The 10,000-nt window shown below is 36.9% G+C and overlaps 1 pseudogene; it reads right to left on the reverse strand.

Annotated features, from left to right (window-relative positions):
* Nucleotides 1-4,876: 4,876 nt before the first annotated feature.
* The window catches only part of LOC122356505, a 35,670-nt pseudogene continuing 30,546 nt past the window's right edge, over nucleotides 4,877-10,000 (reverse strand).

Here is a 10,000-nt window from a genome sequence, read left to right on the forward strand (position 1 = left end):
CAAACCCCACCGAAACGAATCGCCATGAGCAGTTTCTCGCCTCACCTTCACGAAGCTTCGGACGCGCAGCCCAAGCTTTTCGAGGTCTGTTTAATTAAATGAGAGCTAATTACACACTACACTGACTCAGGCTCTCTCTCTCTCTCGGCCTGATAAGTAAGTTAGTATTTGGTGAGAGATGCTGCACTGATCTATTTCGAGACCCCTGAATATATTAGTCGTTCTGAGGGATTTCACGGCCGTCAAACACACACCACCTCACGCACGATCCCACTGAATTATTATATGATGGGAAATACGTTTAGAGTTGCCGAAACGCGCGTCTCTGGAGCACGGAGGCAGTCGTCAGCAGCACAGATATATATATCTGTAGAAACAGCCAGCAGCACATCGCATGGGTCAAAATCATACACTCTTTTATGACAAAAAGATCATGTTTCGTGAAAATGTTTTGATGTAATATGCATCGCAGAGAACTTTGTTTGGACAACCTGAAAGGTGATTTTCTGTGGTTCCTGCTGAAACTAACTACCAGTCACAAGTCTCTTCCGCTCACCAGGGCTGCATTTATTCAATGCAAAGTACAGTAAAAAATTGTGAAATATTTCTCCAATTTAAAATATCTGTTTCCGTGTGAACGTGCATTAAAGTGCAATTTATTTCTGTGTATTTTCAGCATCTTTGCTCACGTGATCCTCCAGAAATCATAACAACATTTAATATTTATAATATAACAAAGATTTACTGATCGAGAAACATTTCTGATTATTATAAAAAAAACTGGAAAATATTTTTGTGGAATCTTTGATATATTTTTTTTTACAAAGAACAGCATTTATCTGAAATAAAATCCTTTCCTCGCATCATAAATGTCTTCGCTGGCACTTTCGATAAATCTAATGCACTTTTTGATGAATAAAAGCATTCATTTCTTGAGAAAAACTTTGGACCAGTAGCATATTATAATGACTTATGAAGGATCATGTGACACTGAAGACTGGCGTAATTAAGTAAAACATTTTACAATACATTCACGCAGAAAATTTTACTGTATTTTTTTTTTTCTTCAGATAAACGCAGCCCCGGTGAGAAGACACCTTTTTTCGTCATGCTGCTTCAAGATATGGATTATTTTCTTGCTTCAAAGCACATGAAAATATATTCTGCCCATATATTTCTAGTTTGACATCACGGAGCATAATTTTACTGTATTATGGACATTATCCCGGACAGACGCCATGTTTAATTTCAAGGTTACGAAGCCTAAGGGACGGAAATGTCAAAAGCAATGATGAAATATTAGGCATTTGTTGGAAATACAACCTTAAACGAGTTCAACGACAAATGAAACGCTTTGATATTTGACTCTTTTGGGTGAGAGGCTGCTGTTAAAAGCATCGTGTGAAGCGTTAATAACAAAAGGAGTGCAGACATACAGTTAAACAGAACTGAGTTATAATTGTAGTTTTTCTCTCATAACAGCATACAGCACCTTCTGATTGACTCTCCAGCAAATCTCACAGTGTATATCAATCCTGCGGGACACAGACGGACAGATGCATGAAAACTAACACACCGTACAAACAGAACGCCTCAACTCAGATACTGAGCAATAAACAGATCCCCCTCCGCATCCACACGTCATTCGACGTCATCCCTCATTTATCATCTCAGAAAATAAAAGAGCTGATGGGCGGCCCCAACCAGGACGGCCAATCGGAGCGCAGCACTTCAGAGGAAACAGGAAGGCGTGAAATTAAACTCGCTTCAGGCAAACGGTGCATTAAATGCCGCTGAAGCTGTTGCTTTTCCTCGAGAGGAAGCTGAAACGCACATTTAAACGGAAAAAGGAGACCCCCGGAAAAAACAACATATCCTGGTCAAAAAAACAAATCCAGGTTGCTTTGAAGAATTGTCATAGCAAATTCAGTTCATAAAGAAGTAAAACCTTTGTGCAGTGTGACTAAAAAATAAATAAAAACATTACAAATAATATTACTTTCTTCATTGCCATGGCAATTGAGCACACACAAAAATAATCAAATATATCATTCAAAAATAAAGGCTTCATTTTCTTTAACACATTTTTTTTTTTTTTAAATTTCCATCTGATTTTGGATTGCCTCATTATTCTTATAACGATTAATAAAAATAATTCTAACAAAAACTATACATTTTTAATTATTTTAAATATATATATATATATATATATATATATATATATATATATATATATATATATATATTGCATTGCTAATTTAATGACAATTCAGCACAGAACTAAAAATAACACATCTTAAAATATTATATCAAAATATAATTCTTTAAACACACACACAAACATGTATAAATATAATAAATATATAATTTGTTTTGTCTTTTGATTATGGATTGTGATCTTCTGCATTATTGCCATGACCATTAAGCATAATAAACATTATATATATATATATATATATATATATATATATATATATATATATATATATATATATATATATATATTTAATTTAAAAAATAATATTTGTAATTATTCCTAAAACAGCCTTCATGTTATTTCTTGTTTTGTTTTTTGATCCAGGGATAAACTATGACCAGGATATGTTTTTTCTCTCTCCAAACGTAATTTTTGTTGAAGAATGTGAGGCGACTACACAGACATCTCCTTCATGTCAGGCGAAGAAAAGCGTGATGATCGCTCGCTGGTTTCCTTCAGCTAGACTAGTCTTTACTAGTGCTTTACTAGTCTTCAGCCGTTAGCGACGGCCGCTGTTCATCAATCAATCACGTCACTTTTCCTTCTAGAAGCACAGCGATGATGTTCTCGCACAAACAACGCCTCCTTTGACGACAACAGCGATTCACCATAGAAACAGTAAAGAATCAGCACAGATCTGTAATAGAACAACTAGAGAGACGCTTTACGCTCCGTCACACAACCTAGTGAGCCGCTTCACCTCAGCCCAGGAGAAAACATGGTTATGCATTTGATCTGCGTATGAAAGATCCATGCATAATTGCGATGTTTCGCATTGTGGCATTATTGTTGTTATAAAATATCTATTTTTTTTTTTTGCTTTACCATCTAATGGCATGAGAAAACCTTGCAAAAAATGTGTAGGCATAAATTTAAGTTTTATCATTTTAATTGCATAATATTTACAAAATAATAATAATCTCTTGCAAAGGGGTTTATTTTTAAAATGGACTCTCTCTGTATATATATATATATATATATATATATATATATATATATACATATATATATACATATATATATATATATATATATATATATATATATATATATATATATATATATACACATATATATATATATATATATATATATATATATATATATATATATATATATATATATATATACAGTATATATATATATACTGTAAATTATTATATATAAATTATTATTTATGCAAAATTATAATGCAATTGAAATTAAATTAATAATTAATAATTCTTGAATTATCAAGACGTATATATATATATATAGACAAATTTGATTTATTGATAAAACTGTGTATTTAAAACACACTCAGTGTATTTGTACCATCACAGATTATATCACCAACAAATATGCATCACACCAAACTTTTGGTTAAACGGTAATAATACAAATGCATGGGAATTTTATATGCAACTCAAATGTCTTAAATGCATTATTTTTTTCCTCACAAAACAGTGCTCATCTTGGGTGCATTTTGAATCGTTCGCAGCAATGCATCGTGGGACTTCTTCTTTCTAACGCATTACCTGCAGCCTGCTCTGAAAAAGCAGCTCACTAGGATTTGACACGGAGCTTAGTTGTCTCGTTAACATCGCACATTTCAACGGCAGAACAGAAGTTAGACAGAAGCAGGCCTTTTTGTGTATTACTAAGTTTTCGCTAGTTGATATTCACAGTATATATCAAGCGTGAGGAGCTGATGGGGAGTATGGTTTGGTTGAAAACCGCTGGTGAATCTTCATGAATTTGGAAGTTTTTTCACTATAGAAATGACTGGGACATTTGTGGGACTCTCAAATACGTCTACGAAAATAAATATATGGCAAAAACCTTTGAAATGCTTCAAAACTGTGTTTGCATACACTCGAACACGCGGTGTTCTCCTGCACAGAGTATCACACACACACACACACACACACACACACGCTATGGCAATGTCTGTTACCTGGAGTGATACCTGTAGCTGGTAAAAGCATGAATGCAATGGCCTGGTAAACACCGCAGAGACTCAGGACTGACAGCCAGTGCGATTCATTATCGGTTGCAATCAAACATCATCAGAACCACATAAAGAGGAGTGACTCCGCATTGAAGCGCAGTGTGAACGCGGCCAGTCAGCGTGTGCTTCGACTCCGACCGGAAGCCTCGTTCGTCAAACACGCATCCGATCGGACACTTCATACTGGAAAAATGGAAAAATAAACAACCGAGCAAAAAAAAAAAAGAATGCGACGTGAAAATGTGTTCAGCAACTGAAGAGCGTTTTAACGCTAGTGCACAAATAAAATTCAAATCAACATATATAAATTATTATTTATGCAAAAATGACAATGCAATTGAAATTAAATTAATAATTAATAATTCTTGAATTATCAAGACATATATATATATATATATATATATACACATATACATATACATATATACATATACATATATATTATGACGTATATATATATATATATATAGTTACTTCTAGTTAGTAGAATGTCTAAAGTGGACTGTCAAATTATTATTATTATTATTATAGCAACATTTGAAAAAGCTTCTACTGTAGTTCATCCTATAGTTATTATTATTATAGCAATGCTAATTAATTCATTATTTGCATTTCCCTGAAACAAAAAAAACTAAATTAAATAAATTAAAATAAAATCAAAGTAAAATTGGTGCAAAACACGGTACTGGGTTTCCCTTCCCACCGATGACGCTGGCTGTACATCTTCCATATAAACATGTATTTGTGGACTTGTGCATTTGTGTGTTATAAACGAGGCCCCAGGTTCTCCGTTCTCACGTTTGTACGATCCACAGAACCGCTGCGGGCCTCCTGTACGATGAACGAGCTTGTGATGGTACGAACAAAAAACAGTTCCTTTCTTAAATCCTAGTGTCGGAGTTCAGTGGAACTACACGGTAGTTTCGTTTCTCCAGGGTCCCGTGCGTATATTCCCCGTGCCGTCGGACGAAAACAGCGCGTTTCCCTTCAGGATGCCGTTCTGATTGGCCAGCGACTGTCTGCGGGCGTGCAGCTCTATATGCGTGTGATGCAATTCGTCCTCCGCGAGTTTCCCGCAGAGAAAACTCTCGCCCGCGTCCAGGAGCTCGTCTTTTGCGCAACACACGTGATGATGGTGGCAGAGCGCGAGCGCCTCGTGAGGGCAAACTCCGTGAGCCAAGTGGCAAATGTGGGCATGCGGGCTGTTAGCGCGCGAGCTGTGCGCGCTAGTGCCGTCCGCGGCGGAGGGGATGCGGAACGCTAGCTCGCGTTGGCGTCGCGTTTTAGTCCTGACCGGTTTGGAGCAGCGGTGCAATCGCACGGCGGGGCGGTAGCCGTCATGGTCGGCGTGGAGAAGCACATGCGCGCTAGTTTCGTCTTCTAGGAGCTGTTGCGTATGCAGTGCGGCGCAGCACGGCGAAACCGGCGTCAAGCAGGTCACGTGATTTTGCGCGGCGGCGCGACACGCGCAGTGAACCGGCTTCCCGCCGTCTAGATGGCAATGGGAGTGGGTGTCGCCGTTTATGTTGAGTTTGTGGGCGTGGCCGGGGGCGTGGCACGCGTTGGAGGGGCGTCGCCCGGGACAGCACGAGCACCAGCAGTGCCAGACGTCGTCGCGTTTTGCGCAATGGTGAATCAAAACGAACAACCCGAGCGTGACGGAAAATGCCCCGTACAAGCAGCTGAAGATCATATCCAGAAAGTGGCCTTGCGAGACGGCGAAGCGCCAACGCCCACGTGGCCGCAAATAAGAAAAGCGTGAAGGCCGCCGTCCGCAGCTGGGCTTTAAACGAGTGTTCGTTAGCCAGCATGGACGGGTTGATGAGACCCGGGCATCCTCCGTGACACTGGCCGCTCGCAGGCTCCCCCTGGTGGACATCGGAAAGCCGCTGTTGTTCTTCGCTCACCGCTTTCAGCTCGTATTTCCGCTCGGCGTGTTTGCGCAACTGGATGAAGGTGCACAGGAAGTAGACGCGGAGGTCACTAGGACGATGAAGGCCACGGGACGTAGAAGGCGCCCAGGCTCGGCTCCCACGCCATCCAGCAGCTGCGAACACAAGCAAACTAACATCACCAAACGTGTTTCATTTGTTACGTTCTCGTATTCAGATTTTATTAAGCATAATATCAGTTTTCCGCAGAAATCAGACCAGAGCCATGTGTAGAAAAGTTAAAGCCAATGCGAAAAAAATTAAGATTTCGCGCTCTAGAAATTTGCTGTGGCATTAAACCAGATGTTACTTATATTGTTAGATATAAACATGTTTATGGTGTTAAATATATATTTTAAAAAATATATAGAAAATACAAATACATAAAAATAGATGTTAAAAACTAGATTTATTTATTTATCGAAGGAAAACTGTTATAAGCATGCCTTTGATTATTTTTATTCAGATTTTTGTCTGTTTTACTACTATACAAATAGACTATTATTAATAAAATTAATAATAATATTAATATTAATTAAAATTATTAATAAAATAAAATTATTTAATTAAAATGCAAAATATTAATTCAATTAGTTTCACAATCGATGGATTACCAACACTGATAAATTTAATAAAATAAAATTATTTAATTAAAATGCAAAATAGAGCTGTCATTGTTAACGTAAACCTAAAAAAATAAAATAACAAAATTCAGGAAAGCAGAGCAAAATCGCTTCAACTAAAAACAAAATGTAAAGATAATAGTATATAAATAACAAAAACCTTTACTAGAGTTCTCAGAGTTTTGGACCCTTTTATGCACGCAAGAATGCAAAAAAAAAAAAAAAAATGGAATAAAATTTTCATAGTGACTGAACATCACCCTGAATGCAGAGTCTGAGGCGGATTTACATGCATGCATTATTCTATTAATTTTAACAACAGTTTGGCCATATTTAATATATATATATATATATATATATATATATATATATATATATATATATAGTGTATTGTATTACTTTGGGTGACTCATATATATATATATATGACAGTGTCAAATAAACGTGGGCTGCTACTCACAACGGCGTCTGCTCTCCGCTGCCGTAGTTCTCCATGTTGATGGCTGCTGTGATCCCACAGATGATGAAGGGAACTCCGGCACTCACTAAATAAAACCTACAGACACAGAACAAACGATCACGCTCTCTCCTGCTTCACGCTGAGGCTAAAAATACACCAAGCACTGAAGAAACGGCGATGAGGATTCATGTGACCTGTCAGGACTGTTTGAGAGAAGCATTAAACACAAAGGAAAATTGCTTCCAACAGAAATCAGATCGGGGTGACTTGAAAACCCAAAGCCAAGGCGAAATGAGAAAGAGATGAGAAAAGGTGTATGAAATCGCTCCGGAAATGCTTCAAATGTCTGTGGCGTGAAACCAGATGCGATTTAGACACAAACATAGTTTATAGTGTTGACTTAATAGAAATATTAGACGAAAAAAAAGTGTTGCCTCTGCTAAATAAGCTGCAGTTCAAATGCTAAAATACAGAAATGAAAACAAACACTCTTATGAAGATATTTCAGAGCAGAAAAAAAACACATTTGTACATGCATTGAAATTAAGCTAGCTAAAATACAAATAGACTCATACCTGAAATCAACACAAAATCAAATTCAAAATAATAACTAATAAATAAAAATGTATAATAATAGTTAATAATATAAAAAGTAATTTAATATGCTCTTCCATGCATTTAGGTGAAACGTGACTTTGATTGTTGTAATTAAATTTTTACTGTATTTTACTACTTGCACTAAAATCAAAAATTAAACAAACTAAGATACAAATAGACTATTTAGAAATGAACTAATAATAATAATAATAAAAAAATACTAAAATGTGCTCTTACATGCATTTAAGTGTGAAAAAGATGCATTTTTTTTCAATCTAATTTTACTGTATTTTACTACTTGCTTTAAAATCAAACAAACTAAGATACAAATAGACTATTCAGAAATGAACTAATGATAATAATAATAACAATAGAAATACTAAAATATACTCTTACGTGCATTTAAGTGTGAAAAAGATGCCTTTATTATTTTTTTTTTCTAATTTTACTGTATTTTACTACTTGCATTAAACATCCCTAACCACAGTTTGGTTAACATTACAAAGACATGAATAGAAATATCAAACATCTACAAAAGCTTTAACCAAATGAAGAGAATACCCGCTATACTTATTTTATACGCAATCGTAAAGATACCAAAATATGAAATCATTTGCTGCTTGAAACCTGGACGGCTTTTGTTCTGGTTTTTCACGCGAGGAGACTGAGATAACGACGTCCTCTCTTCACGCTCAGCTTTACGATCACAGCTTCATGAATCAGCTGAAGACATTGAGAAATGGAGGAAGACTACGACCTGGTGGAAGGTCACACTGACGGGACGCGCGCGTGCGTGCGTGTGCGTGCGTGCGTGCGTGCGCGCGCGCGTGTGTGAGTGTGTGTGTGTGTGTGTGTGTGAGTGAAATTGATTTCCCTCCACCGGCTTCCGTGACAGACGACATTAGAGTCGATCACAAGAGATCGGCACAGCAAAGATACACCAGCGTCAGCACATTGTCTGCTTTAAGAAACACACACACACACACACACACACACACACACACACGGCATCTACGTGCATGCTCTGCAGAATAACATACGAGCAAATGCGTGTGATTTGAGGAGATTAAAACAGGCTGAAGGTTCTGCACTAATCATCAAACTATCCAGCGTTTTGAAGAAAAAGCCGTTTGAAAACACAGTAAAAATCGCCAAATATTCTTGCGATTTGAAATATCAGATTTCTACGCGACTGTAATTCAATTTTGCGAAGCGCAGCTGAATTTTCAGCATCGTTCAGAAATCGTTCTAACATACAGAAGCATTTCTGATTACTAACGATGTCGAAAAAACTCTATTTTTTTTATAGAAAGCGTCTTTCAGAATTCACATACGAATAACACGTTTCACCGTTACTACAGCGATGTCGATTTGGTCATTTTGGGAACACTTTAAAAGTTAATGTCGGTTAATTCTTTTAATTCGTTTGCTACATCCTTTAATCTGATAAAATACAGCTGTTCGTGTCGGCTCGGATGCGTTTAAAATATTAAAAGCTACAACTTTTGATTTTGGCGTTTTAGTAGCTGTTGGAAAACGAATGCTCACGAATCCCGCCTCACTGAACAGATATCCCCCTTTGATCTAACACACAGACGTGATGCAACTATCTGTAAAGAAGTGCGCAAAACAACAAGAGCGGCTTAACCATGCGCTGAAAGCGCGGGAACCTTTACAGACGAAATCAGACATTTCACATCATTTCACACAAACACAAGCAGTGCTTCTCTCTGGGATCATAACTCGTGGATGAAAGCGGTGCAATCAGGAAAAAACACCAACCTTTCAGCACTTTAGATGAAGCCGAGACCTTCAAAACGCACTGTATTATTCTAGGTTTTTTTTAAAAGCTTTTAAATAGTGCTTTCAAACAATTGAATAGCCTTATGCGTGATTATAACGTGAATATCAATGCAAACGCATGCATCAGGGTTCATGTTAAAGTGTAATGCTGATTTATATTGTCGTTGTGATCCCAAGTTTTCCATTTCATTTATTACAGTTTTGTTTTAGTTTTATGATTTACAGAAAACGCCTACTAAAATGTTCGGTGAAACATTATCGCGAGGCATTTTCAGAAGAGAAATCTATTTACTTACATCTTAAAAATACTAATTACTCTCATTTCAAATACTGATTAGT

This window comes from Puntigrus tetrazona, chromosome 13, assembly GCF_018831695.1.
Source record: "Puntigrus tetrazona isolate hp1 chromosome 13, ASM1883169v1, whole genome shotgun sequence".
NCBI lineage: Eukaryota > Metazoa > Chordata > Actinopteri > Cypriniformes > Cyprinidae > Puntigrus > Puntigrus tetrazona.